General features: G+C 38.1%; 1 protein-coding gene and 1 pseudogene across 3 annotated transcripts in view; both read right to left on the bottom strand.

The window, feature by feature from the left end:
- Positions 1-18,476, bottom strand: part of OSBPL6 (oxysterol binding protein like 6) — a 118,450-nt gene extending 99,974 nt beyond the window's left edge. For 2 of the 3 annotated variants that reach the window (XM_042949254.1, XM_042949252.1), the window contains exon 1: positions 18,287-18,476. The gene's annotated coding sequence lies outside the window, so the exon portion shown is untranslated. Of the gene's footprint in view, positions 1-12,445; positions 12,570-18,286 lie in introns of all 3 variants that reach the window. The other variant, XM_042949251.1, reaches the window with a different exon arrangement.
- On the bottom strand, positions 846-950 carry LOC122228879 (annotated as a pseudogene).
- Positions 18,477-19,408: the final 932 nt, after the last annotated feature.

Genomic DNA, 19,408 nt, shown 5'->3' with positions numbered 1-19,408 from the left:
AAGATCAAGGAATGCTTTCATGAAGATAAGCCAATCACTTCTAAAAGAAAAAAAAGATGGTGGTATAAGATATTTGATAAACATTTTCCTAGAAAATGACTAAAAGGCAGAGGCTAAAAGGATTTTAAAAAAATAAAAAAATCAAGTACTTTCACTAAAGAATAAATGCCATGAGGCGCCTGGGTGGTTCAGTCGGATAAGCGTCCAACTTCAGCTCTGGGTATGATCTCACTGTGAGTTCGAGACGCACATTGGTCTCCAGGCTGACAATGCAGAGCCTGCTTGGTATTCTCTCTCTCTTCCTCTCTCTCTGCCCTTCCCCTACTTGTGCATACTCTCTCTCTCAAGAAACAAACTTAAAAAAAAAAAAGAATAAATGCCATAAAATGTAAGGATCACTTTACTCACAACCAAACCATGATGTATGAAACCAAATATATCTCCCTTCTTAAGACAGTAAAGTGGTGTTAAAAGAAGAAAAGCGGGCAAACTCCACCTATTTTCTCTAGATAAGAGAGGCAAGGAGCAAGAAGCCCAGGGAAAAGCCTCACCACAGATTAACAGCGTTGCTAGGCCTGGAGGCACAGCTCTCCTGGCACTCAAGAACATGGCCCTGCCTTATCTTTTGCTGCTTTCCTTGGTCCTGGCTTCCAAAGAGCATCATGGACATATTCCAAAGCACCCCCAAAATACAGCTTTCCCTGCCAAGATGGCTTCTGGCGCAGTTATTTAAAAAACTAACGAGGAAAAGAGCATACAAACAGACTTCTCTTATTGTGACTGATGAAAACTCTGGTCACTCTCTACTCTCCTAAGATCCTTTACCAAGGAAATGAACAGGACAGACCTACATTCTACAACATCACTTAGACCTCCAGGGTGAGTTTACAGAGGATGTGAATGCTAATTAAGTAAAGAACTATAGAAATGATCCCTGAAAGTATAGTCTTTGAATGCTAATTAACTAAACACTAAAGAAGCAAAGGATAACTGGCATAAATATTCTTTTGACAAGGAACAGATCTCATTTAAAGAAAAATAAAGTTTAAAAAAAAAAGTGTGTGTGTATAAAACACTATAAAATATATTCCCCCAATAAGAGAGCAAATTACTATGTGCAAGAGGTAACTAGAGGGCTGATCTGGAATGCTAATCCTAGTAGAAGAGAGGGCAGCTTTAGAGCACCACTGTTTCACACTTTCACAAATTAAAAAAAAAAAAGAAAATTCTCTGAATAAGAAATAAGACAGGTTCAGAAGCAGAGGGAACTAGTAAAGGTAAGGAAGAAATAAAGGCAACAAATGATGACACCATCATTTTAAAATAATTAAAATGATATTAATGAAACACTGAACACTTTTGCAGAAAAATCTAGTCAAGAGGTAGGTTTAAAAGATAAAGTTTAGGAAATCATCTTGCAAATGGAAAAAAGGGCAGGCAAAGTTAACAGATAATAGAACCTGAATCTACAGATATGGATCGCCCTGAAGACAAAAACCAAAAAAGAAAAGGAATAGTATTCAAAAATATTCCTTAACATAAGGAAGACTTCAACTTGGAAAATAAAATCTTTAACAATATAAATAAGTATCTTCATCTAGAAAATAAAAAGAATCTTTATCAGGCAAAATTAGTAAAAAGCAAATCAAAATAAGATCTTAATGATACTGCTGAATTTCAATCACTCTCTGAAGCAATTCAGTAAGTTAAATATTAATGAAACATTGGAAGCAAGCAGGGGTTAATCCTAGAAAAAGTTCAAAAATATACTCTCCTAAGTACATCTTAGGTTGAAGAAAAAATAAAGCACATTGATATTGTAGAACATTTGAAAACAGAGCAGAAACCAAAAGCATTCAGTCCTGTCCCTCACCTCCCTCCCCTTTCTTTCTGAATGATGGAGTGCATTGTCCAGTTAACTCACAGGTGAAAGACTAGGGTAAAAGCAATCAAAGAATATGCTAGAAATGTTGAACATAGCTACAGCTATAATGAAAGGAAAATTCATGGTCTTAATCATTTCCATTATTAAACACAAAAGAATAAAAACCGGTCGCAAGGGTGGCTCAGCTGGTTAAGCATCCAACTCTTGATCTCAGCTCAGGTCTTGATCTCAGGGTCATGAGTTCAAGCCCCACGTTGAGCTCCCGTGCTGGGTGGGCAGCCTACTCAATAAATAAATAAATAAATGAACAAACAAAAATGCATTAATTTTATAATTTATGAAATTAGAAAAGCCAAATATAAGAAAAATATAAACAAATAAATGTCTTAGACTTATCAACTAATTTACATTATTTACATATACTTTCATTTCTAAATATGTAGAAAAACAGGAACCATAAGTACAGAAAGAAGGTTATAAAAAGTATATAACCAAGGAATAGAAGACACTAAGTTATTAGATAATTGTTGCAATCTATAATAAATAACTAAAACTAATAATAATCCAAAGGCTAAATATTCTACAATCATCTTGATTTAAAAAGTACACCATTTAATATCCATTGCCAAACATTTAAGAACTCTGAACAAATATTGGAATAGTTGCCTTTATTTTTATTTAAAAAATTTTTTTTAATGTTTATTTATATTGAGGTGGGGGAAGCATAGAGAGATGGGGACAGAGGATCTGAAGTGGACTCTGTGCTGTCAGAAGAGAGCCAAATGTGGATTTCAAACTCATGAACCCTGAGATCATGACCTGAGCCGAAGTCAGATGCTTAACCAACTCAGCCACCCACACACCTCTTTTTTGTTGTTGTTATATTTATTTATTTTGAGAGAGAGAGACAGACAGACAGACAGACAGAGAGACTGAGAGAGGGACAGAATCCCAAGCAGGCAATGCAAAGCCTGATGTGGGGCTCAAACTCATGAACCACAAGATCATGACCTGAGCCATGATCAACAGTTGGACACTTAACTGACTGAGCTACCCAGGCACCTGGGAATAGTTGCCTTTCTATGTGCTATTGTTTATATATAAACACATAAGCATACACACACAGGCACATAAATCAATCTAGCATCAGGCTCAATGGTGAAACATCAGTACCATTTTCATCAATGTCAACAACAAAATAATCATACTGCTTATTACCTTGTTAACACTGTGCTCTGAGAATGCTAACCAGGGAACAATATAATTGTTCATCTGAAATGCACATGAGGGGATCTGGACGGCTGTCAGTTAAGCATTTGACTTTGGCTCAGGTCATGATCTCATGGTTTGTGAGTCTAAGCCCAGCATCAGGCTCTCTGCTGTCAGTGCAGAGCCTGCTTTGGATCCTCTGTCCCCTTCTTTCTCTGCCCCTCCCCCACTTGTTCCCCCAACCCCATCAAAAATAAAATGTAAAAAATAAAAAAGATTTTAAAAATTAAATGCACATGAGAATCAAATGAAAGTCAACCAGAAGGGGTGAAAAGAAAGCAAGCTTTCAGTAATGTAGCTGGTTGCATATCTATCTATTCATCCATCCATCCATCTTCATTTTTTAAGTGAAAATAGCAAGTCTGAAAATGGTACATACTATATAATCCCAACTATATGACACTTTGGAAAAGGCAAAAATATGGGGACAGAAAAAAAAGATGAGTGGTTGCCAGGGTTGGGAGTGGGAGAGTGGAGGAAGGATAAAATAGGTGAAGCACAAAGGATGTTTAGGACAGTGAAACTATTCTACGTATGCTGTATTGGTGGATATGTGTCATATATTTGTCCAGACCACAGAACGTATGACACCAAGAGTAAACCCTAATGTAAACTATGGACTTTAGGTGATAATGACCTGTCAGTGTAGGCTCATCATTGATTGTAATGGAGGTACCACTCTGGTGTGGGATGTTGACAATGGAAGAGGCTATGTGTGGGGAGCAGGAAGGATGTGGAAATCCTCTGTACTTTCTGCAATTTTACTTTTTGCAATTTTGCTGTAAACTTAAAATTGCTTTTAAAATAAAGTTTTAGCAGGTGCCTGGGTGGCTCAGTTGGTTAAATGTTGACTTCAGCTCAGGTCATAATCTCACAGTTCGTGAGTTCGAGCCCTGTGTCAGGCTCCATGCTGACAGTGATGAGCCTGCTTGGGATTCTCTCTCACTCTCTCTGTCCCTCCCTGTTTGTGCTGTCTCTCTCTCTCTATCAAAATGAATAAATAAACCTAAAAACAAATAATAAAGACATATAAACTCTGGATACATAGAAATAAAACATGTTAAAATGTTCTATTTTATGTCTATTTCAAGTAGAGAATCAAATGAGAAGGTTGTGGGGTGCCTAGGTGACTCAGTTGGTTAAGCAACTGACTCTTAATTTTGGCTCAGCACATGATCTCATGGTTCATGAGATCAAGTCCTGAGTCAGGCTCTGCCCTGACAGCATGGAGCCTGCTTGGGATTCTCTCTCTCCCTCTTCCTCTCCCCCTCCCCCATTCTCTCTCTCTCAAAACCAAAAACCAAAAAACACAATAATAATAAAAAGAGAAATTAAAAAAAAAACAAAAACAAAAACCCAGCAGGCCAGATGTCCTACTTCCCATCCAGGAACTCTTTTGTTATTCATAGTGTATAGATGACAAAAGTAGGATTTAGGAGGTTTGTTAAACAGGGTCCTTAGTTTGGTTTCCAAATCTATTTGACCTCAAAGCCCATGAAACAAATTCTTTCACTGCTATTTACCCTTATTTTACTAATAAATCAATGAATAAATGAGAACTCTAGTTTTTTGGTTTGTTTTTTTTTACAGGATGGTACATTACTGATGTATAATACAAATTTATAGAGGTTCTTAAATGATATGAAATGTATGGGGCATACAAGCATCATATTTTCCCAGGGAGATATTCAATAGCTTTCATCGGATTATCAAAAGGCTAAAAAAAGTACATCCTTGGGAGTTCATATTACTAAAAGGATTCTTACCAGTACAGGTTAAAAGACAATCCATGGGCACAAAAGCTGTACAACATATTTAACATAACGCGATCACAGGACATTTGATTTTGATGGGAGCATGTGCCACAGCCAGTTTTGACAAGGCCATTTTGGTACCATCACCTCAATAACTTTGCCAATGCTAATTTTCTAAGATTTGTCAGCCACTTTTTCATTCATTATTTGGTTTCTGACTCTTGCTAACATGTTTTGAAAGGAAGCTTGGTAATGTCATAATTCATATTTTGACAGGAAAGATAATATTGGGAATTATGGTTCCCATGACTGCTAATAGGTACTGATTGTCAGCACAGTGGGGACTTTTTGGCAACGACAGGAAACATCAAAGATTTTGCCTCTGCCTTGTGATCTTAAATAATAATTCATTAATCCATGTTGAGTGTGTATAAACTTTTACTGAGACACCAAATGACTTGAGTAGCGGCAAATGTCCTGTTCTCTAGAGGAATTTCCTGTACTGAGCTATGCTGAAGAGTTGGCTTAAAGCCGACAAAATGGCTTAGGTTAAAAATGTTCCAGAAGTGATTCTGATACATTGCTACCAGAAATGTAAAATGGCACACTGCTATTGAAAATGGTATGGTGACTCCTCAAAAAATTAACAATAAAATTACTATATGATTCAGCAATTCCAATTCTGGGTATACGCCCAAAAGAATGGAAGGCAGGGACTTGAACAGATATTTGTACACTGATATTCATAGCAGCATTATTCATAATGGGCAAAAGGTGAAAGCAACCCAAGTGTCCATCAGCAGATGGACATATAAACAAAATGTGGTACATCTGTACAATGGAATAGAATTCAGCCTTAAAAAGAACAGAAATTCTGATACATGCTACAATGTGGATGAACCTCGAAGACATTATGCTGAGTAACCTAAGGACCAATATTGTATGATTCTACTTATACTAGGTACCTACAGTAGTCAAATTATATTAGGTACCTACAGAGTCAGATTTATAGAAGGGTGTTTGCCAGTGTCCATGAGGAGGGGGAAACGGAGTTTGGGTTCAATAAGTACAGAATTTCAGTTTGGAAGATGAAAAAGTTCTCGAGAAAGAAAGTAGTTCTCTGGGCTGGGGGCTGGGCAAAATGGATAAAGGGGAGCGAGTAGTACAGGCTTCCAGCTATGGAATGAATAGGTCACAGGGATGAAAGGTACAGCATGGGGTCACTGGCTGACAGGTGCTGGCTACACTTGTGGTGAGCACAGCATAACACAAAGAGTTGCTAATCACTATGTTGCACATCTGAAACTAATTAATATTCTGTGTCAATTATACTTCAATTAAAAAGTGGTTGTCCGAATCCATTTGTGCTGTTATTAACAAAATACCATACACTAAGTGGCTTAAAAACAACAAGGATTTAGGTGCCTGGGTGGCCTCAGTTGATTTAGCATCTGACTTCAGTTCAGGTCATGACTCATGATCCTTGAGTTCAAGCCCCGCATCTGACTCTACACTGAGAGCTCAGAGCCTGGAGCCTGCTTCAGATTCTGTGTCTCCCTCTCTCTCTGCTCCTCCCCTGCTCACGCTCTGTCTCTCTCTGTCTCTCTCTCTCTCTCTCTCAAAAATAAATAAATGTTAAAGAAAAAATTGAACAACAAGCATCTATTTCTCACAGTTTTGGAGGCTGGGGAAGTCCAGGATCATGACACCAGAAGATCTGGTACCTGGTAAAAACCCACTTTCCTAGTTAATAAATGGTCATCTGCTTGTTTTGTCCTCACATAGCAGAAGGGGCGAAGGGATCTCTCTGGAGTCTCTTTTAATTCCACTCACAAGGACCCACCCATGACCTAATCACCTCCCCAAATACTATCACCTCAGGAATAAGGATTTCAACATATGAATTTTGTTGCAACACAAACATTCAAACCATAGTGATGGTTATAGTACAATGTGAATGTCTTTAGAATTTAAAAACTGTTAGAATGGTAAATTTTATGTGTATTTTACAAAAATAAAAAAGTTCCTGTATTATCACCTGTAATAACTTTTATAATATGCAAATATCACTTTTGTGTTATTTTGTGCTCAGGTTTCATTTTCTTTACAAAATCTTTCTTAATCAATTAGAATTGTCACTGCAATCTGTATTATGTCTATATTTATGCATGCATATATTATTGAATACCACCGCACTGTTTATTTGTACCGATTCTGTATAATCTTCGTGGGTGGGGACTATGTCACTTTCATCGTTGCAGTCGGATATCAGGGACCACAAAAACCACTCCGATTGTTTGCTGGGCTTATCATTTAAGACCTAAGCCCTCATTATATACATTAAATACAGTTGACTGTGCTCACTGGCTGCCTGAGATAACCCCCTCATGCCAGGTCTTGGATTTTATTATATTTGCCCAAAGAGAACCCAAAAATAATCCAAATGATTTGCAGAGTGGAGTTCCCTTTCTGTTCAATAGAGAGAAAGACTGTACAGAGTTCAACATTCCCAAGGGGAAACCTCTGGGTTTTCCTAAAAAAAGACCCACCAACCTGCTAATGGTACTCTAGGGGCCTGGGGCATTATCTGCTCTGTTCTCCCTGGTGCCGAGTCATACATTAGGAATAGGAAGAGAGGCAGTAGTGTAATTCTTTCAATACGGATGATGAATTAGCCTGGCTGCACAGAGTTACCGCACCTGCCACCTACCTAATTGACTAGCCATTATCTACCTAATCGCAAATATTTCATGATTAAGAGCCTTAAGCAGAATTTTAAAAAACTGTCATCCCTCCAGAATAGCAATGTTTATGTAGACCTTTACCTACATATCAGGGTGCCCATACTTCTATTTGCATCGGGTATTCAGCATGAGTGTTAGTTTCAATTATTGCTCATTCATAGCCACAGGAGAGAAGGAACAGCTGACAATAACTGAGGATTTGCTGCCAGGCCCCAGGCAGTTCAGCATCATGTACTCATTTAATTGGGGTGTGGTAATCTTCGCACACACCTGGTGGTGGGCTGGAGCGAGCTTACACAGGCTCAGGAGCCCCTTGCCTGCCAGACCAGCCTCCAGAGACATCCTCTTGGGAACTTGAAATTGGCCATGATAGAAGTAAGCCATGCAAATCAGCATCCTCCCCCTTTTTAGAGAGCTGATTTTTAAATGTTTGTCAGTACTCCACTGCATATATCCTGTGCTGTTTTTTCTTTCTATTTTTACACTTAAAAAAAAAATTCATGGATTGCCTAGGTCTGAAACCAATCCCAACTCTGTTATTTCCTAGCTATCAAACATCAGGCAATTTACTTTATTTCTCCATGCCTCAATTTCCTCATCTATAAAATAGGGATAGGCACACCTGGTTGGCTCAGTTGATTAAGCGTCTGAATCTTGATTTCATCTCAGGTCATGATCTCATGGTACGTGAGACTGAGCCTTGCATCAGGCTCTGCACTGACAGCAAGGAGCCTGTTTGGAATTCTCGCTCTCCCTCACTTTCTGCCCCTTTCCCGCTCTCTCTCCTCTCTCTAAAAATAAATTGGGGTGCCCGAGTGGCTCAGTCGGTTGAGTGTCCAACTTTGGCTCAGGTCATGATCTTATGATCTTGACCCCCACAATCAGCCCCACATCAGCTCAGAGCCTGGAGCTGGCTTCAGATTCTGTGTCTACCTCTCTCTCTCTGCCCCTCTCCTGTTCACACTCTGTCTCTCTCTCTCTCTCTCTCTCTCTCTCAAAAATAAATAAATGTTAAAAAAAAGTTTTTTAATAAACTTAAAAACAGGGATAAAAATATCTATTTCATGAAGTTGTGAGAAGCAGATGCCATTATTTGTGTAAAATGGTTACTGTTATTATGCATCCTCTTCTGAGCCCCTCCTCCAAATGACTGTCAGGGAGCAGATTTGAGGACACACTGTACCCACGAGAACATCAACTTCCTCCATGAGCAGGTTCAGGACACCTGTCTCCAGAGTACTAATTTTGAGACTGGTTTGATCCATGACACTATTTTATTAAAAGCCCCTATGAAAAAGGTTGCTAATTTTCCATCAAAAGGATCAAGAGTATTTGGGGAGGGGGCATAATTTAACAAAAATCCACAAAATAGAAACTGATGTACCAGTTCATGTATTTAAATGGATTTGGGGCATATCCTTATTAAAAATAAGCCCACACTTAAATATAAAAGAACAATCAAATAACACACTTAAGATTATTTTATTATCAAAAATAATTGAGACACTGATATGAAGTGAAATAATAGGGGTCCTAATAGTTTGACAAACTACATTTGAGGTCCAGATAGTGTCAAACTCATGGTACAACTAACAAAGAAATGGATGTCAGTCAAAAAGCTTGAGCTGGAGCCTTCCTTTTCCAGCAGATCACAAGATCTTGTGTCTCAGGACCTTGGTTTCTTTTATGCAGAGAAAATACTTGAGTTCCCAACTCACTTCACAGGATTTTACAAGAATCAAGAAAAGAAAGAAGTACTTTAAAATGCGCGCGCACACACACACACACACACACACACACACACACACACACCACACTGGGGTAAATCTGGCAGACTGAATATAGACAGAATCTGTTTCATCCCAAAATTCCACTGAAAACATCAGTAAAGAGATTTTCTTTTTTTAAAAAGTAAAACCCAAGAGCAGTGAGGCCAGGAGGCAATGGCAACAGAAGTTTGGGACTGGAAAACAGAAAAAAGTATTAAAATGATACCTGGTTCATTAGTGAGTCCTGCCACAAAGATGATGAGTGGAAGTTTAAGAAATTCAAAGGAAGTTTTAATGTGTCACCTGATATTGAATTGAGATGAAAAAGCTACTTTTCCCCAAATCCCAAGCTTAGGAAATACCAGTGCTGTCTACTACAGAGGTTTTGAAAGGTGATCCGGGACCAACATGCCACCTGGGAACTCATTTCAAATGCAAATTCTTGCGCCTGTCCATACTAGTGGGTCAAAACCTGTGAGCACTCTGTCCAGCACTCTGTTTCAACAAGCCTGACTCTGGACACAGGTGTAAAGGATCGCCAGCTGGGCCCTGTTCTTCAATGACCTAACACTAACACTAGGGAATAATAATATAGTATTAGACACAGTCACTCCCAAGTAATAGATGTAAAGCCTCAAAAATAAGGAATTGTTAAAATTGTTCCTCAGCAATTCAAAAATATATATATAATAAGAATTTCAACTGATAACTAAGGTTAATTTAGCATTTAACATTTATAGAAATGGGCTTCATACTACAAAACTGTTACTAAAAACATTAGAAAGCTTATGAAAAAGTATTTTTACTACAAACACAGTATCTCCACCTATGAATAAAAAAGAAAATACAGCAGGGCACCTGGGTGGCTCAGTCAGTTAAACGTCTGACTTTGGTTCAGGTCATGATCTCACAGTCTGTGGGTTCAAGTCCCACATTGGGCTCTCTGCTGTCAGCACAGAGCCCGCTTCAGATCCCTTGCCCCCTCTCTCTCTGCCCCTCTGCCACTCGCACTCGCTCTCTCTCAAAACTAAATAAAAACATTTTTAAAAATGAAATAAAATAAAGCAAAAAGCTCTATCATAACCCAACAGGACTCTATTGTCTACTAATCCCTGCAACTGCAACATTTTTTGGATCCCAGATTCTGAAATGGGCAGAGATAATCCAGTCACCATCTGACTCCATCGGAGGTCAGCAAACTTTTTATGTAAAGGCCCAAACAAAATATTTTAGGCTTTATGAGCCATACGGTCTCACTGCAGCTACTCAACACTGCCATTGTAGTGGAAAAGCAGCCATAGAAAATGAGCACATGAATAAGCATGGCTATGTTCTACTAAAACTTAATTTATAAAGCCAGGCTTGCAAGCCAGGTTTGCCCTGTGGGCTATAATTTGCTGATCCTTGAACTAGGTTATTGAAGATGAGTAAGCATTCTTGGGACCAAATACTGCAAAGTACTTTTAAAGATTGTAGATTCCCCAACAGCTTCCCATGGCAGGGCTGTTAATCCACACTGCAGCTGGCAAGCATTCACAGAGGAGATTCTGAATTTAATGCTTCTTGCCAACTTCAGATTTCTCTATCTCCCCTAACATGTAAAAAAGAAGATACTTTATGTTTAGAAATACACAAACTGAAAAATATTAATAGGATAAAGGGTAGAGGGGATTGCTTTGATCAGGGTAAACTTTTTATTAAAAGCCCCATGTGAAAAAGATTTGCTAATATCCAACTGAAACATAACACCCTACATAGTCCAAGACGATTTCAAGAAAATGCATGAATTATTTTAAAAAAGGAAAAATGTAAATTAACTTTATTGGTAAGTTTTGTTACATTTCTGAAATTTAAGAAGATAAAATTAAGGATCAAAAACCGGGGGGAAATTGGTCCAGTCCATGATGGGGCAAGTACGAGAGCATTTAAGTAATAAATTCTCAACACGTGCCACTCTCCCCACAGGACCTTCCTGTTTAAACCTAGCTACCTCATCTCTGCAAATCGAAGCAACACTGTGTTTGATTTGCTACAAATTTTGGTATTTCCTCACCAGTTTTTTCTTTTAAGTGTTTTATTTTGGAACAATTTAAGATTTGCAGAGAATTACAAATACACCACAGCAAGTTCCCATATGTACTCTTCCCCAAGGACTTCCTCCAGTTTTTACAAACTGACAAAACAAGAGATTTTAACCTTAAAGTACCGACCAAAAAAAACAAAAAAAAAAAAAAAAACAAAAAAACAAGACATTTGGAAATAAATTCACATGCTGAATTTGTTAGGTATTGTTTAAATTATACAGTGCTTCTAAATTCAGTACTCCAAACATGAACATGCAGTCAGCAAATCATCTTTCAGTTCTCAGCTCCTGTTGCCTTGAAATAGGCACCATCTCTGTCGCTTTCTAGCACAATGTTCTTTTCATTCCCTTCACAGCTCTTACCTCACTCAATAGTTACCTTATTTGTTTATTGGCTTATTATCTGTTCCCAGAGACTTCACCAGTTATGATTCCTGCTCTCTTTGTTACCATTCCTGGGTCCAAAATAATGACTGGTGCATATTGATAGATAGATACTCCAGAGACTTTGCTACATGGACGGATGAATGAATGACCAAATGCCTACACAAATGAGTGAACACTTCAGATACAGCAGGGTTGCTATAAGGCACAGGAGAAAAGACACACCATTGTTTCTGAAATCTCAAACCTTTAAAAGTCTACCACCAGCCATACACAGTGAAGTTTTGGGGAGTCGATGTGTTAGTCCATCATCTTTGTAATCATTTCTTACTGGGGCAAAGTTTAGAATTGTTACTCCAATACATCCTTGTTCTCTGAAAGCCAAACCTTTCAAAACGATGTGTCTTGTGGGTTCATACACACAGTACTTCCTAGCATTACTCATCTGATGTAAAAAGCCAATAAACAAATAATTTTAAATCAACCTCACAGTTAGACTAATTACAGTATTAATCATTCTTCTGTATGTAAAAATATATTGGAAAGAACTCAAATACCTTACGGAGGTGGTTTGAGAATAAGAGGTTTTGAGAAGACAGGTTTTAAAAGACAAAATAGGGAGTGATGTAGCTCTCCTTATTCCTCCCTTGTGCAGCCCTCGGCTCGGGGTCCAGGAATTACCTGGGTGTGCAAAAAAAAAAAAAAAAAGGAAGGATAGATGGTTGGCAGAAAGGAAGGTTGGACAGGAGGAAGGTGGGAGAGACTACCTACACCCATATTCTCTATGAATGCTTACATTTATCCCAGGGTCAAATATTACAAAATGTGTCCAAAAGTCAAAGCACTTGATCACTTGACCAACCAAGGGGGCGAAAAGGCATTCCAAAATATGCACCCATCAAATAACCATCTATCAAATAAAAAGAAGCAAGAAGACAAAAATCCTGGGGCACTTTCAGGCTCTCTGCTTCATTTAGAGTGTTTATCTTTCTTCTATCTCTGGACCTGCACTATGAGGAAGGGTAGACACTAATAAATGCATCCAATGCAGCACAAATCGATCTACCACCCAGAGAGAACAATAATCCCACTGTCGCCTCTGGAACATCTCCTGCTTATGATGTAATGAGTTGCAAATAACTCAAATTATCTGGTAAACTAAAGATTTAATAGACTGAATTTCACTGCCAAGAAACGTATCAACATTAATACTAAAAATGGAGTTGAAGGAAAGATTCATCTTCTAACCTCATGCATGAATTTTAAAAGACCAAAAATAATGACCAAAAAAAAAAAAGGATAAATAAAACTCTACATATTTTCTCTGCATAAAAACAGAATAATAATTAGTAGTAGTAATGCTGACTGAGCTTATTCATTTGAAAGTATTCTGTGTACTTAAAGAATAGAGCAAATAAGTTTGTAATCTTATTTTGGAACCAAGATCTTCAGTGTAAGAGAAAAGAGATACAAACATAAAATCAAACAATATTAAAATTCCATAAAGTTAGCTTGAAAAAACCAGTATGAACTCATATGTATTATTTTTAAATGTATATAGTTTCTACCCTGCCCCCCAAAAAGCCTAGAATCACTGAGAACCCACAGGAATAAGCCCTCCTAAGACCTAGACTGCAGTTTCTATTTATTTTATTTTGTTTTAATGTTTGTTTATTTATTTTGAGAGAGAGAGACAGAGAGCATACAAGTGTGTGAGCAGAGGAGGGGGAAAGAGAGAGAGGCTCCACACCATTCGCCTGGGAGCCTGACATGGGATTCAATCTCATGAACTGTGATATCATGACCTGAACTGAAATCAAGAGACGGATACTTAACCAACTGAGCCACCCAGGTGCCCCTACACTCTAGTTTCTAAATTCCATTACCTACTGAAAAGAACCAGAGCTTCTTAGAATGGCTGATACTTAGACTGGGATATGAAATGTACAAGAGAAGCGTGGGGCATCCTGTTGTACCAAAAAGCAGGGTCAAAGAAATTAACAGGACAAGAGTGCTTCTGGGATGTTCTGTTATCTTGATCTGGTTGCTGATGATATGGAACTGGCCAGTCTGTGAAAATTCACTGTGATTCTCTTATAAGAGGCTCTCTTTTCTTTACGTATACACAGGAGCCAACTTGAAGGGGATCCCAGTGAACCAAGGTTGTACTTGAGCATCCAGAAAAAAAAAAATCACCGCAACTAATTAAAACATAATATTTTTTAAATCCATGAATATACAATGATACTCAAAAAAAAAAGGAAACTCTTTAATACCTTTTGAAAAAACTAAAGTACCAACTCTAAAACTGTCTATTAAAAAGGAAGTATTAAGCACTTACTCTGCTTTTTCCTGTATGACTGTATTTCAGGGTAAAATACTAGTTGATCCAAATACATGATGTCTACTTCTAATAGCTTCAGAATAAAAGGGAGATGGATAGACAAATCTGGGTGTGTGTATGGGAGTTTACTATTCACTGTCTTTTGTGTAATTTGAAATTTTTCTCAATGAAAGGTATTTTTTTAAGTAGAGAAAAAAAACAGCAAAAGATGAAAAGATTCTTAACAAATCAAAATTTCCTTCTTCCCTACCATTTCATTTATGAAACCTCTGATATTAACAGTATACTTTTCTTCATTCCCAATTTTACTGGATATGTATTTAACATACAACTTATTTTTCAAAGTTGGTCTAAATTTTTCAGATTTAAGGGGGTGACCATTTTTCTAAAACTTCACCAAGCAGAATGAGAAAGACAACGTACAGGTGGAGGACTGGTCTAGGGCATGGCCTTTATCCCTGGACAAAGGTTCTTTCCTGATCCTTTGTTTCCATTCTTGTCATCTCATTGAGGTTCTTCTCACTCCTCTTCCAGTTGGCTACTGGCCTGCTCCCTTCGCCTTGGCCCCTTCAGCATTTTAGAATGAGATGCCTATTGAACAGGAGAGACCTCCTTCAGAGAGACAGAAGAGGAGGGAAAGCCCAGGAGAGGAAGAAAGGGACAGGTAAAATGACATCCGCCTTACCAGTTCTCATTGGATAGTCTCTCCATTGCCACTACCTGAGGGAGGAGTCTCAAGACCCTCAAAACAGATAAAAGGGAACAAACATCAGCAAAAAGTGGAATACTTTATCCTCTATCCATGTTCTCTTTGCTGACTGGTTAGTTGATTTATTGAGTTTACCTTTTTCACAACATTTCAACCTGTTTTTATGTCAATAATGAGTTCTAAACACCCCCTACTCCATTTTTTTTTTCAGTGCTGGTTGTCCTTTCCTCAGGGAATTAAGTGAAAGGGAATAGAGAGGTGATACCAGGAACTCCAAGAAAAAGAGGCAAAGGCGCTTTCTGAAAGCTTTCCTGAATATACATGCGTACAAACTAATTCCTGTGACAAAAGAACAATATCAGATAAACACATTTCGTTAAGGAAATGAGATGCTGATCACTTGCATTTCCCTTTTTAAAAAAAAGTTTAATTTCCGTCTTATACAGTCAACGCACAACTTGGCAAATATGTGTGGGAACAGATTTCCACTTACTTTATTTCCAGGAACTTAAACCTGACAGTCAAAGGGACTCATGTACATTTCATCTTTGCTTGTGGTCAAGTATCAAGAGATCCTAAGCAATACTGACCTAAGAGATTCCATAAGACAGAGCAAAGCAATGCAGCCAGGCCACTAAACCACTCAAAATAAACATCCAAACCAGCTGGCCTTCTTTCCTGTTTGCTTCAACATTAAAAATCGGTAATCTGAGGCCTAAAATCTGCTTAAGTAACAGCACTACCTGTCTGAAGGTAATTGAGTTGTTGGGACAAGAACTGCTATTTTAGGATCAAAATCAGTTTCCTCCATCTGTAAACTCTGATCAAATAATTCATGTTTGAGTTTAGCTAATGCAGACAGAAAAGGACCCAATGATTTGAAATATCTTCATGGCTAAAGTTCTTTATTACCGTACGAAAGTTTGATTCAGTATCAAATTAACAGGAATACCCCTGTAAATAGTTCAGCTCCTAACAATATACAGTGATCGAAGATGGGGAAAGAGACACTTTGTGATGAACTACAACCAATGTGCTTGAGGGTACATCTGATTCTGATGGTGAGATTTCTCAATGTCAAAAGTCCTACACAAGAAGATGGCACAGCATTTTGCTCACTGAATCACTCTGGTGTCCAGACTGAGTAGGGAGCTGGTCAATGGACTCTAATTCCTATGGGCGTCATTCAAAAAGAGGCCAAATCAATGAATCAGTTTTGCCTCCCAGGGACCAAAACAGAAAGATTAGGTGATAGAACCCTTGGGTCATGAAATATCAGACTCTGAAATGACACCCTTAAGGTACAGAAAGAATGATTCAAACCCCATCACTATGCAAATGAGATTTCCAAATTAAGAACAACGCACCATTCCGATTTTGGAAAAGTCTTCCTTCTTCACTGGCAAGTTTGGGAGATATCAGCTTCACCTCAGAAAACCACTATTTTTAAAACACACACATTGTATTGTATTCTATTCTATTGTATTGTATTGTATTTCTATTTTATTTTATTGAGAGAAAGAGAGAGAGAGCACAAGTGGAGGAAAGGGGCTAAGGGGGAGAGGGAGAAAGAAAGAGGGAGAGAATCTTAATCAGGCTCCATGCTCAATGCATAACCAGACACAGGACTTGATCCCCATGAATCTGGGATCATGACCTAAACTGAAACCAAAACCAACTAAGCCAGGCACCCCGCAAAACACACACATTTTATATAAAGTAATAAAATGCCAAACAAGAATAAAGACTAACAGTGTGTTATGTGTAAAGTACATGACAGTGACTTCATGAAAGGAGAGAACTAATGCCTAAAACAGGAATCTTGACAGCAAAAGCCTACAGATACCAGGCAGGTAACATAAATCTGTAAGGCTGTTTGGGTTAAATATGTAAGGAATGGTAAAGATTAGCAAACTTCGGTCTTTGGAATAGTAACAAAACCAGATTTTTAATCTTTCAAGAGAAGCCAGGTATCTGATTTTTTCTATGAAGTTTCCAGACTGATCAATGTTGGCAATTCATTCAATTTTAAAAAAGAAAATGTTTACAGGTTAAGAGATTATAGTCTAAAATTTGACCTATGGGCCGGCAGTTTGCAAGCTCTGCACTAAAATGTAATTTTATTTTATTTTATTTTATTTTATTTTATTTTATTTTACTTTATTTTATTTTAATTTTATTTTAACATACATTTATTTATTTATTTATTTATTTATTTTGAGAGAGAGAGAGAGAGAGAGAGAGCGAGAGAGCATAGCAGGGGAGAGGGGCAGAGGGAGAGAGAGAATCCCAAGCAGACTCAATGCTCAGTGCAGAGCCTGATTTGGAGCTTGATTTTATGACCCTGAGATCATGACCTGAGCCAAAATCAAGAGTTGGATGCTCAACCCACTGAGCCACCCAGGGGCCCCTAAAATGTAATTTTAAATAATGCAGTAATAAGCAGAAAGCTTCTCACAGAACAATGACGACACTAAATTACTGAGCCTTGGTTTCTGCTCTACCAAGAAGAACCAGTCCATACAAAGAAAGGGTCAGAGGGTATCAAAATAACCGTGGTGTTTCCCAAATTACAGATGTCTACATTATCACCACCACCACCCCTGTGCCCCAGGGCAAATAAGAGTTTGAGAAGAGGACACACAGCTTGTGAGAGCCTCCCAACAACTTTCATGGTACACTCTCCCACTCTGGGGGTCACTGACCTCAAGAAAGTAGAAAGCTTTGCATAACTGGGAGGAATGTGTCCAAATTGTGAAGGCCAAAGTCACTGAGCCTAACATATCAAATAGCATGTGTGAAGTGGCTCTGAAAATAATAACTGCAAATATCAAAGATGACAAGGAGCCCATAGTAAGCATTGCTGGTATCATATTAGTTCAGTCTCTTGGGGGGAAAAAACCCACTTGTTTACTATGAAAGATTATAAAAAATGGATGCATTTTAAGAACGTGTGTATGCATGAATGTATTTGCATATACATATATAATGCAAGCAGGGTTGTCATTTCATTGTTTAGCCTGAAATCTGCAGCTTTATTATTTCAGAAGGGAAGGGGAGTGTCTTATTTCCACATGATGCCAGACTGCAGATAGAAAAAAGTTAACAAATACTTTAGCATGTTTTTCTACTTCCTATCCTTAAAAAAATTTTCAGTAGAACTTTTTATCAAGATGCCTACACATAACCAGGATTACTGTGTATTGCTTTTAGATCAGATATACACAAAAGAAGATATAAAGAAATAATTTCCTGTCATTTGGTAATGTCTCACTAATCTTTTAATGTGATTACTGCCTAATCTAACCCCATTTTTGATCTTAAGCTTGTGTTCTCCTAACTCACCTTGTAACCAGGTGTCAAAGTCTTCCAGGTCAGCGTTAAGGTAAAAGCTGTCCAAAGTGTTTTATCCTCTGATGTCGGCAGCTTTTCCCCCTGGGAACTCCGTCTGTCTATTGACCCCAGTGGGGTTATCTGGTCAATGACAGGAGTGGCTCCTTGATTTCTTTCTCTTGCTGTTTTGCAGCAACGGGCAGAACTGAAAAAGAGAGATTACGCTCACATAGTACAACTCCACATAATCCGCATGAGTTTCTCAGGGGGCTGCCAATGACCGATCAGGAAATTCCTTCCAATTTATCTTTTGAGGTGAAAGTTCATTAAGGATGGTGTCTCAGATTTTTACCTCCTTTGCTCAGTCTTACGTAACCTCAAAGATGTAGTCGCTGAACTCAGCCATCAGTAACATTCATAACTCCCACCTCACCCAGAGTCTGGAGCATGAAAACTCTTAATTTATACAGCAAATATTTTCTAAAAGGGGACAAAGCATATTTTCCAGAAACATGTTTAACCCTCCATTTAAATGTAAGCCTTAGTTTTTAAAAACCAGTAAGTATGAAGTGGTTTCACCATATAAGTATATAAATGCACTATCACTGTTCCCTGATAAGGACTCATTAATAGTCTGCAATTTGCCTTACAGAGTACAATTGCCAAACTCCTACAACAATCCTCTAGTGAAAGAGCTGACTATACTACCGAAGAATACAATTTTCAACTTGACATTATTTCTCAGAAGGCAGAGAATATTTTACAAGAATATAAAATATGTTCACTTTAAGGCAGAGGAAGAAGAAAAAGCAGGAGGAGGAGGAGGAGGAGATTCAGAAGAGGAAGCAGAGGAGGAAAAAGAGAAAGAGGAAGGAGAAGGAGAAAAGGAGGGAAGGAAGGAAGATAGAAAGACACACAGACCTATTCTAAAGTAGAAGCTAAATTAGTCACTCTGATCCTGAAATGTGACAGCAGTTTCCTTTGAGCAACCTCTCTAGCAAGCTCATTTCTTCACAAGTTAGCTTTAAAAATTACTCCCCAGGTTTGATTATCTTTCAAGCCTGTTCTGTCACTCAGGTTTAGTTTTCTCTTTTCACCTATGGAAAAGGAAAAAATAAATGCACACACACATTC

The sequence above is a fragment of the Panthera leo genome, chromosome C1 (assembly GCF_018350215.1).
Source record: "Panthera leo isolate Ple1 chromosome C1, P.leo_Ple1_pat1.1, whole genome shotgun sequence".
NCBI lineage: Eukaryota > Metazoa > Chordata > Mammalia > Carnivora > Felidae > Panthera > Panthera leo.
The sequence above is the reverse complement of the archived record's forward strand: the minus strand, read 5'-3'. Positions and strand labels throughout refer to the sequence as shown.